Raw genomic sequence first — 16,020 nt, 5'->3', positions numbered from 1 at the left:
CCCCTTAAATATTTCACCTCCTACTTCCTGTTACTCACTGCGACAAAGAGAGAAAAATAATCTCACTGCAAAAAAAATGTAAAACAATTAAAGAAGCTGTCCTTTCAATTTACATGCTATTTTCAATTCAACTTGAAAGATGATTTCAAACAACAAAACTTTACAGCTCACTCCCAACATTGCAGTAATGCTCTCCTTCCTCTTAAATCACATCAGCAGCAAATGCAACAATTCTGTTATTAAGAAAGGACTTGTCAGCTGATGCGACATCTTCGAAGTAAGGCAGCATATGCTGTTCACAGCTCATCAGCTACCTCTGTCAGTTATTTATAAATTTAAAATTTGCTCAAAGCTCTTCTAGCCTGGAGTGCCACCTTTAGAAAGTAAAGTAGCCTTCAATATTTTATGCAGTGCGTTACAGTGCTGATAATCCAAAGTGATTTCCCTTTGAGCACAAATGTATATGTGGGGCTAAGTCACTCTAAATTAAAGTCACGCCACTTTTCCCATTTTGCCCTAGAACAACTCCATATTCATTTTTGTATGTACACATTACTGTTTTTTTTGTGGACGGGAACTGGAACAGAGAAAATTTTAAGGTAAACCAGCACATGTTTGCAGAGCCGTTTTACAGTCTAAAGGTTCTTTGTCAAACTGGTCTTATACTTAAACAAAAGGAGGGTCACTAAGGGAATATTATTAATGACCTGTATACCTAAAAATAACACATAATTTTAAGTTAAGTTTCTGGATTTTTTTCATAGTAACAAGAGGTGTTTTCATATTGATTGAAGATAAAAAGGTTATTCAGCCTTTTGTACCTTGAATTCAAGCATTTCATATCTTCCATGTCCTATGCTCTGCATACTCCTCACAGTACTAGGCAGTTAAAAAAAAATCAAGCAATTCATGAAGTAAAGTTTTGCCTTTATGACGACTGGTATTTTGCCGAACAATAGTTTTATTTATATATATGTGTAAATATTCCTGTAGATGTGTTTTCTTTTTTTTCACTGACAGAATAATAAATGAAACAATGATGTTCATCAAGTTCTATCATGATTTTACATTAGGAGCCAGCATCTTTAAATTTCAAGGCAGATCTTATTTTCTGAAGAAGGCTGTTCATATCATGTTAAAAACATATTTGTTAGCTGTAGTTATATTTACACTCAGATGCCACTCAGCATTTCCACTTAATCTAAAACTAATGGCATGATAGTTTATTTGGAAAGAACTTCTCCACTTAATGAAAAACTGCTGCTAATTAGCAGTACACAAACAATTAAGTCAGTAACCTCTCTCGATAATGACGCTCATAACTACAGCTACAGAACAGATGCAGGATTACTAATCACTGTCTGAGAGGGAATAAAAAAAATGACCTTTTCTCAGACCCAAAGCTTGTTCAAAACAGATGCCAGTCAATTAAATTCTATTTAGGGCCTTGTAAACAAAAAAATCCAGACAGCTTCATAATGCACACAAATTATTTCTACAGCAACACTATGAACATGAACAAATCAGAATGGTGAAAAGGGTCAACTGCAATGTTTGGCAGACAAATATCTCAGATCTGAAATGCCTTAATTCAAAGCCCAAGCATCAATCCTACCTTTTGGAAAGAGAAAAGTCTATTAAAATTACTTCACATTTTCTCTTATATAACTTGAGAGGTTAAATTCAATCATTTCACAGTAATTTCCCGGAGCTACAATTTTACTGATGTAATTTCCATCGTTTCAAAGAGCACTGTATAGTATTTGTGGAGAAGCACAATACACTGATTATAAAGTTTTTTACCATAAAATTACCACCAGTTCTGATGATTATTATGCACTTGTTATTCTTCTAACCATAATCACACTATTTAAAAGCTTTCTTCCTTTTGATTAATTTATATGAATTTATCAGCATAAACGTGTAATTAGACTAACTTTATGATCATTACCAAATCACACCTAGTGCAAACTTGGGAGGAGGGTATGGAAGTTGAGTATTCCATACCCTCCTTCTGTCCCCCTCCCTATAATTTGTATTGCAATCTCATTTCATCACCTCATGCTAGTATTTGATTTTATAAGTTCCATCCTTCTCAGCCTATCCCATTGACACTCAAAAACCATCCAACCAGAGCAACTAAAAGCCAACTGTTTCTCAGCCAAGATTGACAATTCTGGCTCCTTCTTGCTAATAAAGCTCAAACTGTCACGCAAATCATCCTTTTATTCATTTAACACCTAACGTTTTAGTTATCCTAGTCCTGAACTTAATTTCCAAAATACACAGCTCATTCTTTGTTGTCACTCAAATTTCTGCAAAATGTAATGGTGGCCACTCAAAATTTCCAAACATTAATTGTTACCCCTTTCCAAACTTAGGATTGCTTTCTCCAAGTGCAATCTCAATAACATAGAAGACAAGCTTTTGGTGGCAGTTAAGGGAGCAAATTGAGATTGAGTTATCACATAAACAGCACAATGGTACAACAATAAAGTGCATCTGGTTAAATGCGATGTTTTGTGAAAAACATATTGGTATCAAGAGATTAAATAGGCCTCATGACAAACATGTCACAAATAATGCATTTAAATCAAACAGGCTACACAGCCCAAACTTCAGGCTACTCTGTCAAATTCATCTTATTTTTTGGATATTTGGAAAATCTGCAATTCTTATGGTATAAAATGCAATTAATATTTTCCTTCCCGCAACTTATTTCATTTCTGCAACATAGTTTTCCTCATAGAAGAGGATCAGTGGTGATGTGCTCCCAGATTGAACAAAGCTAAACATCTCAAACTTAGGCACTCTCAAAAGCGAACAGTTAATTTGGAAGTCCAAGGAGCTGAACATAATTTTAATTTTTAGATAAAGGCCTAGAAACAACCATTAAGATATTCTTAAAACAGGCATCCTATGTTTTGAAAAACAACACAATTTTTTTTTTCCTGTTTGCTATGTATTTTAAATACAACACTCATCCTCAAGTTAAAAAAGTTTCAGTGCTGTTTTCACAATGAGGAACAGATCATTATTTATTATTGGCAATAATAAACCAGTAACAAAGTTTTGTGTAAAATCTAACTCCGCAGATTGGAAAGATTAAATGTGCCCACGATAAAGATGCAGCTCATGAAATTACAATTGAACAGATGCAAAATTATTTGTTTTCTGGACAAATAGGAGTTGAGGTTGTCACAGTGGGGCACAGTCAGTGTGACCAAACAATGCAACAGGTCAAAGAGAGCTACACCAATAGTGGTTTAAGTACTGTATTTCAAAATACATTGCATTGCTAAACACAGATTCTACACGTCAGACAGAAGAAAACATTTAACATTCATTGCTTCCAGCTCTGCTTTATTTGACTGACACTTTCTTCCTTCCCTGGACAAATTTCTACCCGTTACAGGCGATTTTGTTCTTAGTCCTTGTCACAATAATAATAAAAAAATTTAAAAATGCAGAATTTTAGTTGAACATCTAATAAATCAGAGTAACCACAAACTAACATTTTTCTGACATTTGGAAATTCATTTCCTCCTATTTAATATACTTTGTGGTTTAGTTTTTTGAAAAGAAGAACAGATTTATCAAATGTTCGAGGCTAAGTGCTGCTTCTCTTTTTAACATTTTATAATTCTGACAAGCATAGGAACAGATGTGCCTTCAACTAACAGTGGTGAAAAGCAGTTATGGGAAAGAAATGACAGTTAAATTAAATAACAAAGAGCTAGAAGCAACAAGCTTTCATATTTTCTTTGTCTGATGTACAGTGTCTAGGCTGAGACATGCGATACACTTCATAATATTTACTTTAAAGCTTTACAGACTCAGAATAGACATGAAATTTGGGTGACAACACAAAGTCAAAATTGGCTAAACTTGTATTTTAAAATTGTGAGATAAAATTTAAATCTTTCAAAAAGGTATAAACTTCACGTAGATCTTGAACTGTGGAAAGGTAATATATTTTCTTGTAAAACTAAGTTATGAAAAAACCCTTCCTCGAACATATGAGTGATACTGAATTTTCAGATGATCAAATACAATTTTCTTTTAATCAGTTAACCTGCAGAGTATCAAAACACCACAAAAAATCTTTTACAAACACATTAAGAAAAGGCGGGGGGGGAGCGATCAGAAGTAATGTGGGACTCTTGAAAACTGATGATGTTGATGTCGTCAATGAACATGCTGTACAATTACTTTGCGTCGGTGTTTATAGTAGAGGAAGAAGTAAGCACGTCAATTATATATTAATTGTATTTAATTGTATGCGGGTGGCGGGCATTAACTGGGGATTCACTTGTGCTTCTACAAATAGCAGCAGACAAAAACTGTGGTTGCTGTGCTCGGAGGGTCATGTTTGGAATGGGTACCTCTAAATAAATGCAAATAAAAATGTGTAAAGATTGGCTTCAGTTCTATCCTTTAGAACCTGCCTTTCTGTAATGTAACACGGTAGCAGAGAATGGGTGTCTAAAGATGAAGGTTGGAAACCAAGAAAAATCCTAGTACCATTGTGGAAAATGGCAGAAAGCAAGTGTAAATTGTCAGAGTATGATTACCTTCCGATGTTTTCAGTGTCTGATGTTCTATTTTGGATAACCATGGCGAAGAATGTTACTAGAGCCAATACTTACTCAGTCTTAGATTTATTTTCAGAGTTAAACATTACAAGTATACACCTAACTCAACCACACCACAGTTTCACCATGTGTCTCTTTATATGTCCTCCTGTGAAACCCCAGTTAATGTCCACCACCGATGCACAATTAAACACAGTTAATATCCAGTTAACCTCTGAACCATATGATCAGTGGAAACAGTGGTATGCGGACAAGGGTTATGCCCCTACCAAAGAGGCAACAAGGTATGGCCTTTGCATTGTCAATTCCTACATGTAAAGTCAGAATTAAAGTATTTTGAGAGATAGATGCCCATCAGTTGGATGGTGATTAAAGTTAGGACCACCTATTAGAGTTCTTGGATGAAATCTGCTAGAAAGATGAACTGGTAAAATGCCCACGAGACATGGTTAGAATTTGATAATTTCAGAAAAAAGATGGACGTGCCACAGTCTATGTCATGCACTTTAACAGACTGCACAGAGGATTGACAAAATTCAATTTGGGATCCCTCAACCGATAGCATAATTTAATAATTTAAACAATATTAAGATGTTGTCATATTGACAGGCAACTGTTTCTAACTAATGGTAATTCTTAAAAAAGGCCCTAATGATCAGGTATCTGTTGCCTTAAAACAATGCCTCTGAACAGTCATTTCCTTCAACCTTCATGGAACACGAGGTATTCCATGTGACACAAAGAATAGAAGACTCGATGATTGCTAGATTTAGAATTGGTCCAGAATCAGATTCAGGTGTCAATCCAATGGGATGATTAATAACTATTACAGCAGAAGACAAAATTGGAACAAAACCAATAGCTGAATAAATCCCAAGAGTGCCCAAGGAACAGTTAATACGTGTTTCTGGTGTGATTTGAAATATCATGATGCAGTGAGCTGCCCGATGTGAAGAGGCAGGGTTCTCAAAATGACACATGACAAAGAGAATTCTGAGGGAGAGGGTGAAGATAATGAAGAATCAGAACAAATTATATAGGTCACAATGAGTTTTAATTCTGTGATGAACATGTTAATTATGGACTTCTTTAACTGTGCGATATGAGATAGTGCTTTCAATGCAACACTATGTGAGACAGATTTGTTAGAATATTATCTTGATTCAATAAGTACTGAGGATCAATAGGAGGATAAAGAATATAAGTTCCACTTGCTTTATGTTTGTGATAACAGCAGGTAAAGAAGGAGAATGATAGAAACTAAACTAATGCATCTGTGGCCTGAATGATGCCTGCAGTGCATGGTATTTTTCAGACAGATCTGTTTTGTTGAAAATAGGTTATGTTCAACTAAAAGCAGTTCCCACAATGTTTCCTTGGTATTACAGAGTAAAACTTTCAGGCAACTTCATTATGCATATTGATGATTTCTTATGGGGGGTGGTGAAGTACTCTGGAATCTGAGAAATGCAGTATTAATAAGAGTAGAATTTAAAATTGGGAGACAGGCTTGTGGGGCCTTTCAATATATTGGTTGAGCAGAATAGGTCTGCAATAACTTTAAACCAACAATCCTATTGAGTGTGTTAGTCCCATCTGAATTAATCGTACTAGGTCATCACAGAAAGATAACGTTATATCTAAAGAAGAGATGGAGCAATTACAAAGCTTGATTGGTCAGTTTATTACAATCCCTGTAGAGACAGATAACTTGGAGAAAGAGAAATGTGAACTTCCAATCGTTGGGGAAAGGGTAACACAACAACACAGCAACTTATACCTTAAACCACAGAATAGAACGTTCAACACAACCGAAAAACTTACCATCAGGTAAACGTTACATTGTACTTTAAGTAGACATTCAATTCTCACAGAATCAGTCCAAAGTGATTCTTAGTTCTCAAAGGTTTACTTCTGCTCTTTTCCTTTCTCAGCCTGGTAACTTCAAACCCCAGAATTGTCCTTCACAGTGAATGTTTAACTGGAGATCCTCTTTGTTTTAACTCCTCATGAGTTTGGTCTTTTCATTCCAAGCACAAGCCTCCACATACATTCCAGTGCACTGAACCATGGGGACTTTTGACCTCTTGCTGCTCTCTCTCTCTGCTGGGTCCTGGCACTCCAACCTGACTGTGATATTCAGTGATATTTTAGGAAAACCTGATGTCATAAGGTCTTCCTCTGTACCCTTCCTATCACCATGGCAATATGAATCACATGAGCCTTGTATCCAGTTAGAGATACTGTTTAGCTATCCTTGAGATCCCAACTCTCTTTTATCCCAGAAACAATAGGAGAGATGGTGGCGTAGTGGTCATGTCTTCGGACTAATAATCCAGAGGCTCAGGCAGCTGGTGGAATTTAAATTCAACTCAAAACCTGGAATTGAGAGCCAGTGTCAATAATGGTGACCATGAAGCTATCATTGATTGGTGAACCAAATAGACTTTTACGACAAGGAAATCTGCCCTCCTTAGCTGGTTTGGCCTACATGTGACTCCAGGCCCACAGCAATGTGGTTGACTCTTACCTGCCTTCTAAAATGGCCTAACGAGCCATTTAGTTCAAGGGCAATTAGGGATGGGCAACAATTTCTGACCTTACTAGCGACGCCCATGAAAGAATAAAGGAAAAAATTGGACAGCTTAAAGCATAACTATTTACAACCCAACATTCTCAGCCCTCTTTTGGGACTTTGGATTCTCACAGTCTATCCAGTCTTCGCAAACAGGTTGATACCATTGTCTCCGCCTTGAACCTTCTTCCTAGTAAAACAATCTTGCCTCCCCTTTAATCTCTAACAATGAAACCACCCAGGCTTGCTGTCAGGCAGACTTCAGAAAAGGACAAATGACCCCCTTCATTTTACCCTAAAGTAAAGACACAACCAAAAACATAATAACCTTATAAACATCATCATTGTAATAAGTTGAATTTTGTTGCACACTCAAGATTAGACCAGGTGCTAGTAATGATGTGTGAGAGTTAAGTACCACAATAAAACATACTAAAAGAGAGAATATTTTAAGAGCAAATAAAAATTAAGAAAGGTAAATCTAGATAAATATTTACTTAAGTTCCCATCCTTAGATGATCCAAGAAACAAAGTTAGTCATTTTTAGCAATGCTTGACATGCTAATCTTCCTGATGGGCTTTCTAATGCAGCGGTTTCATAACATTTCTGATGGTGAGAATGGGAAATGCTGCTCCTTAGCTTGGAAGCTAAGAAAATAAAGAGTTGTTAAAAGTATTTCGAATGTCGAAAAACTGGCTCTTCTAAAGGGAGCAGATATGGATTATGTTTATCAAATATTTTAAGTCAGATTCTGTATAAAGATGTATACCCTTTGAATTCTAAGTAGTAACCGTTCCTTGTGAGATGATGTATACTCTATGAAACATGAGCGAGAAAAGATTCCGAACTGACCTTGCTGGCTTGTAACAAATGCTGGAGGGAAAGGAAATATCTAAAATTAAATGGGTGGATGCAACTCATCAACTGTCGGATTGTTTTACAAAAGGAAGTGCATGTTGTCAAAATTGTTAGGGGTCCTGCAGGAAGGATGTCTTGCAATGTAGGGTTTTGTACAGAATCTGGAGGTATTTGATTTAATTTGTTTTGAAATTTTGGTTGCACATATTAACTCAAATTTTTATTTAACAAGAGAGCAAGGAATCTGCTATTGCATATTAACCGTATTTAATTGAATGCAGGTGGTAGGCTTTCAGGAAGTGCGTTCCCGATTACCACAACTTGGTGTTTTTTTAAATCTTGTCACCTCTGGCTCTTTTGCCAATCACCTTTAAATCTATGCAATCACCTTCTGTATCAAAACCATGCATAATTTTGAACACTCCTATCAAATCCCCTCTTAGCTTCATTTGCTTTAAGGAGAAGGACTCCAGCTTCTCCAGTGTAACAGACGTTTCTTAATTGGATATTCACTTGTGTTAGGTTAGGGAGTGCATGCTTGTAATGTGTATCTCTAAATAAGTGTTTCTAAGTGTGTGTAAAGATTGGCTACAGTTCTTTCCTTCACCACTGCCTTTCTAGAATATAACAAGCATGCCAGATATTCCAAGTAAGCTATTATTGAATCAGGGACAGGGACACAAAAAAAATTAAGACAACAGTAATGGAGAAATTAATGGCAGTAAAAAGTAGAAAATCCCCAGTACCAGATAGTTTCCATCCCAGGTTTTTAAAAGGTGAAAACGCTGCAGACGTCCTAAAGATTGTCAAAGTTCTGTCAATTTGGGAACTTTTCTTTTCGATCAGAAAATTGCACATGCCATTCTGCTATTTAAGAAAGATGAGAGGGGGAAACCAGGGAATTACAAACTAGTTAGGTTAAGACCTTGAAAATTTTCAGTTGATCACAAAGCCAGCATGGAATTGTAAAGGGCAAGTAACACCCGACAAATCCAAATGAAATTTTTGAAGAGGTGACTAAATTGGTGCAGAGGGGCATGTCTATGGATGTTACTTACGTGGATTTCAAGAAGGCATTTGATAAAGTCCCTAATAGGAGACTGTTAGCTCAAATTGAAGCTCATGGAATTGAAGACAAATTATTAACTTAGTTAAGAAAGTGGTTGAAAAGCAGGAGATGGAGAGTACTCATGATAGACAGGTATTCTAATTGGCAGGGATGTGACTGCTGATGCCCCAAAGGATCTGTGTTGGGGCCTCAACTATTCACTGTATTCAGAAAAGACTTAGATGATGCAATTGACGATGTGCAATCCACATTTGACGATGACACAAAGATGGGACAAATTAGGTTAAGGGATAGGTCAACAGAGTTGCAGTGGCAAGCATTTCAGAATACACAGAGCAAATGTCCAGACGGCTGTGTTACTTCCCAGTGCGAGGGTTCGGGACATTTGCTCCGGACTGGAGAGGAAGTTGAAGTGGAAGCGGAAGGATCCAGTATTCATGGTCCATGTCGGTACCAATGACAAAGACAGGGCAAGGAAGGAGGCTCTGCATAGGCAGTATGAAGAGCTAGGCACCAAATTAAGAAACAGAACCTCAAAGGTAATCTCTGGATTATTACCTGAGCCATGTGCAAGTTGGCATAGGGCAAATAAGATCAGGGAAATTAATGTGTGGCTCAAAGACTAGTGTGGGAAACCGCTTTGTGGGGCACTGGCACCAGTACTGGGGAAAGTGGGGAATGTCCCGTTGGGACGGCCTATACCTGAACTGTGCTGGGGCTGATGCTCTAGCAAGCTGCATAACTAGGAAAGTGGAGAGGGCTTTAAGCTAAGTAGTAGAGGCAAGGGATCAAATTTAGGAAAATGTAGTAAACAAAAGAGTACAGACAAAGCAAGAGAGAAAGGGAAATGATAAAACAGAACATGACAGAAGGGGACAGAGAGTACAAATCTAAGACTAAATCAACAGATAATGCCAGGCATTACAAAAATAGTAAAAGGATAAAATTAAAAGCTTTGAATCTAAATGCACGTAGCATTCGAAACAAAACAGATGAACTGATAACACAAATAGAAATAAAAAAGTACGATTTGATAGCCATTACAGAGACATGACTGCAGGATGACATAGATTGAGACCTGAATGTTGAAGGGTATAGGAAGGGCAGGAAGCTAGGTAAAGGGGGAGGGGTGGCTCTGTTAATTAATGATGGCATTAGCGCATTAGAGAGGGATGACCTAAGTTCAGGGAACCAGGATGTTGAAGCAGTTCAGGTTGAGGTGAGAAACAACAAAGACAAAAAGTCACTTGTGGGAGTGGTGTACAGGTCCCCTAATTGTAACTACACGGTAGGGCACAGTGTAAAGGAAAAGACAATTGTCAGAAAGGTACAGTGATAATCATGTGGGATTTTAATCTACAGATAGACTGGAAAAAATCAGATGGGCAAAGGTAGCCTAGGTGAGGAGATCACAGAATGTTTCTGGGATAATTTCTGGGGACAGCACATTCTGGAGCCAAACAGAGAGCAGGTGAAACTAGACCTGGTACTGTGCCAACAAGGTGGAATTAATTGATAACATCATAGTGATGCACCCCTAGGTAGCAGCAATCACAACATGATTGATTATTATATTCAGTTTGAAGGAGAGAACAGCGGGTCCAGGATGGGTATTTTAAACTTAAATAAGGGCAATTATGAGGGCATGAAAGCAGAGCTAGCTAGAGTGAACTGGCAAATAAGGTCAAGGGATAGGTCCTTAGGGATGCAGTGGCAGACTTTTAAAGGGACATTTCAGAATACACAGAATAGATACATTCCACTGAGAAAGAAAACTTCCAAGGGGAGAACCCACCATCCGTGATTAGCTGAAAAAGTTAAAGGTATTAGCAAACTTAAAGTAAAAACATATAACGGCACAAAGATGGGTGGCAGGAAAATTATAATCACCAGAGAAGGGGTATTGAGCAAATTGTTGGAGCTGCAGGCTAACAAGTACCCAGGTCCTAATAGACTTCACCCTTAGGTCTTAAAAGAAGTGGCTAGTGAAATAGTTGATATGTTGGGTTTCAATTTTCCAAAATTCCGTAAATTCAAGGAAGGTTCCATTAGATTGGAAAACAACAAATGCAACTCCTTTATTCAAAAAGGGAGGGAGACAGAAAGCAAGAAACTACAGGTCAGTTAGCTTAACATGTGTCATAGGGAAAATGTTAGAATATATTATTAAGGATGTTATAGCAGGGCACTTAGAAAAATTTAAGGCAATCAGCAGAGTCAACATGGTTTTGAGAGTGGGATATCATGTTTAACTAATTTACTGGGATTCTTTGAAAGAGACACATGTGCTGTGGATAAAGGGGAACCAGTGGATGTACTGTACTTAGATTTCCAGAAGGCATTTGAGAAGGTGCCACATCAAAGGTTATTGCGGAAAATAAAAACTCATGGTGTATGGGGTAGTATATTGGCATGGATAGAAGATTGGCCAGCTAACAGGAAACAGAGGGTAGCCATAAATGGGTCTATTTCTGGTTGGCGGGATGTAATGAGTGGTGTACCACAGGGATCAGAGCTGGGGGCTCAACTTTTTACAATTTATATAAATGACTTGGTTGAAGGGACAGATGGTACGGTTGCTAAATTTCCTGATGACTCAAAGATAGGTAGGAAAGTAAATTGTGAAAAGGGCGTAAGGAGGCTACAAAGTGACATAGATAGGTTAAGCGAGTGGGCAAAGACCTGTCAAATGGAGTATAATGTGGGCAAATGCGAAACTGTCCATTTTGGTAGGAAGAATAAAAAAGCGTATAATCTAAATGGTGAGAGATTGCAGAGCTCTGAGATTCAGAGGGATTTGGATGTCCTAGTGCATGAATCACAAAAGCTAGTATGCAGGTACATCTAATAATTAGGAAAGCTAATAGAATGTTATCAATTATTGTGAGGGAAATTTAATACAAAAGTCGGGAGGTCATGCCTCAGTTGTACAGGGTACTGGTGAGACCACATCTGGAATACTGTGTACAGTATTGGTCTCCTTATTTAAGTTAAGTTGTAAATGCATTAGAAGCAGTTCAAAGATTTACTAAGGTAATACCAGAAATGGGTGGGTTGTCTTATGAGGAAACTTTGGACCAGTTAGGTTGCATCCACTAGGAGTTTAGAAGAGTATGAGGTGACTTGATCAAAACCTTGAAGATCTTGAGGGGTCTTTGCAGGATGGATGTGGAGACGACGTTTCCTCTTGTGGGAGGATCCAGAGCTCGGGGTCACGGTTTAAAAATAAGGGTTCGCTCATCCAAGAAAGAGATGAGGAGAATTTTTTTCTCTCAGCGGGTTGTGAGTATTTGGAACTGTCTTCCTCAAAAGGCGGTGGGAGCAGGGTCTTTGAATATTTTTAAGGCAGAGCTAGATAGATTCTTGATTAACAAAGGGGTGAAAGGTTATTGGGGGTGGGCGAGAGGTTAATCAGATCAGCCAAGATCTTATTGAATGGCGGAGCACACTTGAAGAACAGGTGGCGTACTCCTGCTCCTAGTTCTTTTGCACATATGTTCATAGATACATTCCAATGAGAAAGAAAAATTCTTTCAAGGGGAGGACCTATCATCCATGGTTAACTAAAAAAGTTAAAGAAAGTATCAAAGTTAAAGAAAAAGGATATAATTGGGCAAAGATGGGTGGCAGGTCAGATTGACAGAATATAAAGAACAAACAATGACTAAAAGATTAATGAGGAAAAAATTAGAGTATGAGAGAAAGCTAGCTAGAAACATAAGAACTGATAGTAAGAGTTTCTATAGATATTTAAACAAGGGTCAGCAGTGAGCATTGGTCCTACAGAAAGTGAGTCTGGGGAATTAATAATGGAAAAGAAGGAGATGGCAGATGGATTGAAAGATATTTTGCATCGGACTTCACTATAGAGGATACAAGTGACATCCCAAAATTGAGTGTAAATCATAAGACAGATGGGAGGAAGGCACTCAAGAAAATTATCATCACCAGGGAAGTGGTAGAGCGAATTGTTGGAGCTGTGGGCTGACAAATCCCTGGGTCCTGATGGACATCCTCGAGTTTTGAATGAAATGGCTCGTGAGATAGTTGATGCATTAGTTTTAATTTTCCCAAACTCCCTAAATTCTGGGAAGGTTCCATTATGGAAAATAGCAAATGTAATTCCTTATTCAAAGAGGGAGGCAGAAAGCAGGAAACTCTGGGCCAGTTAGCTTCACGTCTGTCATAGGGAAAATGTTAGAAACTATTAATAAAGTTGTTATAGCAAGGCACTGAGATAAATTCAAGGTAATCAAGCAGAGTCAACATGGTTTTGTGAGAGGGAAATCATGTATACCCAATTTATTGGAACTCTGAGGAAGTAACGTGTTGTGGATAAAGGGGAACTGGTGTATGTACCATGCTTAGATTTCCAGAAGGCATTTGATAATGTGCCGCATCAAAGGTTATTGCAGAAAATTAAAGTTCAAGGTGTAGGGGGTGGCATATTGGCATGGATAGAAGATTGGCTAGCTAACAGGAAACAGAGTGGGCATAAATGGGTCTTTTTCTGGTTAGCAAGATGTAACAAGTGGTGTGCCACAGGGATCAGTTTTTTCCAATTTCTATAAATAACTTGGATGAGGGGACCGAAGATATGGTTACTAAATTTACTGATCCAAAGATAGGTAGGGAATATAAATAGGTTAAGTGAGTGGGCAAAGAACTAGCAAATGGAGTATAATATGGAAAATGTGAAATTGTACATTCTTTCAGGAAGAATAACAAAGCAGCATATTATCTAAATGGTGAGGGATTGCAAAGCCCTTGAGATGCAAAGGGATCTGGATGTTCTAGTGCATGAATCACAAAAGGTTAGTATGCAGTTACAGTAAGTAATCAGGAAAGTTAATACAATGTTATTGTTTATTGCAAGGGGAATTGAATACAAAAGTAGAGAGGTTATGCTTCAGTTATACAGGGCATTGGTGAGACCACATCTGGAGTACTGTGCACAGTATTGGTCTCCTTATTTAAGGAAGGATGTTAATGTGTTGGAAGAAGTTCAGAGAAGGTTTACTAGACTAATAGCTGGAATGGGAGGGTTATCTTATGAGGAAAGGTTGGACAGGCTAGGATTGTATCTGCAGGAGTTTAGAAGAGTAAGAGGCAGCTTGATTGAAACATAATATCCCGAGGGCTCTTGACGGGGTGGATGTGGAATGGATGTTTCCTCTTGTGGGAGAATCTAGAACTAGGGGTCACTATTTAAAAATAAGGGGTCGATCGTTTAAGACAGAGACGAGGAGAAATTTTTTATCCGAGTGTCGTGAGTACTTGGGATGCTCTTCCTCAAAAGGCAGTGGAAGCAGAGCCTTTGAATATTTTTAAGGCAGAGATTTTAGATAAGCAAGGGGATGAAAGGTTATCAGGGATAGGTGGGAATGTGGAGTTGCGGTTACAATCAGATCAGCCATAATCTTATTGAATGGCGGAGCAGGCTGAAGGGGCCAAGTGGCCTACTCCTGTTCCTAATTTGTATGTTCGTAAATACAAAGCGATATTGATAGATTAAATGAATGGGAAAAACTGTGGCAAATGGATTTCAATGTAGGAAAATGTGTGGTCATCCACTTTGAGACCTTAAAAAGTAAATGGTGAAAAGCTAGAAACAGTTGAGGCCCAAAGAGAATTGGGAGTCCAGGTACACACCTTTAATGATGAGCAGGTATGGAAAATAAGCAAGGTACTAATGGAATGCTGGCTTTTATATCTAGAGGAATAGAATATTGTACAAGGGGGTACAAGTCATGCTTCAGCTATACAAAGCCCATGTTAGACCATACCTGGAGTACTGTGAGCAGTTCCGAGCACCAACCTTCGGAAGGATCTATTTGCCTTGGTAGGAGCACAGCATGTATTTACCAGCGTACACCTGGACTCCGAGGGCTGAATTACGAAGAGAGATTGAACAAACAGGAGTTCTATTCCCTGGAATTTAGATGGTTCTGGGATGATTCAAATCAAAGTTAAGATATTAAGAGGAACTGATAGGGAAGACTGGGAGAAACTATTTCTGCTAATTGGATAGCATAGGACAAGGGGACATTAAAAAAAAATTAAAGCCAAATCTTTCAAAAGTGAAATCAGGCAGCACGGCTAAACACAAAGGATAGAAGTTTGGACCTCCCTCTCACAAACGGCAATTGATACTAGATCAATCGTTAATTTTAAAATCAGGATTGATGGATTTTTGTTAGCCAAAGGTATCAAAGGATATAAGGTCAACATCCCTTCTAATATTTTGCTGTTGTACACAGGGTTTTAGGCACAGTAAACTTACAAAAGCCAACTTATGCTTGACATAGGCAGGAACATCCAGGTTGGTATGCAGCCTAGAGGGAGCATTGGCAAAGGCAGGCATAATGAATTAGGTCACAGATCAACCATGATTTCTTTGAATGGCAGAATAGGCTCAAGGGACTAAATGGTCTAGTGCTGTTCCTATGACTTGACATACACAAGACAATGAAAGTCATCAATACATATACCTACAAACCTCACTTTCTAGCAAACCAGTAAAACATAGGAAAATCCAGGATAATACACACCAAAAAAATAAATACACCTTCATAAAGCACCTAACCAATGAGTTACTAAGCTATGGCAACTATATTTTTTCATGATTAATACTAGCTTGGCTCACTTGGTCAAACCCTCATCACTGGGTCAGAGAGTTATGGTTTGAATCCCACACCAATGTTCATTATATAATCTATGTGAAGATGCTCAATGCTGTTCTGTGAAATTGCTGAACTGTTGGAGATGCCAAACATTACAGCAAGGCCCGAGCTGTGTGTTCTGGTGGATATTGAAGATTGTGTGGCACTATTCATAAAACAGGAAATTCTCATAGTGCTCTGCCTAATATCCAGTTCCTTAATCAATACCAACAAAAAATAAATTCATCTCCTTTATGTAT

At 38.0% G+C, this 16,020-nt stretch overlaps 1 protein-coding gene across 1 annotated transcript in view; it reads right to left on the bottom strand.

The window, feature by feature from the left end:
- Positions 1-16,020, bottom strand: part of lrpprc (leucine-rich pentatricopeptide repeat containing) — a 151,636-nt gene that overhangs the window by 92,298 nt on the left and 43,318 nt on the right. The window lies entirely within an intron of this gene.

This window comes from Carcharodon carcharias, chromosome 2 (genome assembly GCF_017639515.1).
Source record: "Carcharodon carcharias isolate sCarCar2 chromosome 2, sCarCar2.pri, whole genome shotgun sequence".
NCBI classification, from domain to species: Eukaryota; Metazoa; Chordata; class Chondrichthyes; order Lamniformes; family Lamnidae; genus Carcharodon; species Carcharodon carcharias.
Note: the sequence above shows the minus strand (reverse complement) of the source record. Positions and strands in the feature narration are given on the sequence as shown.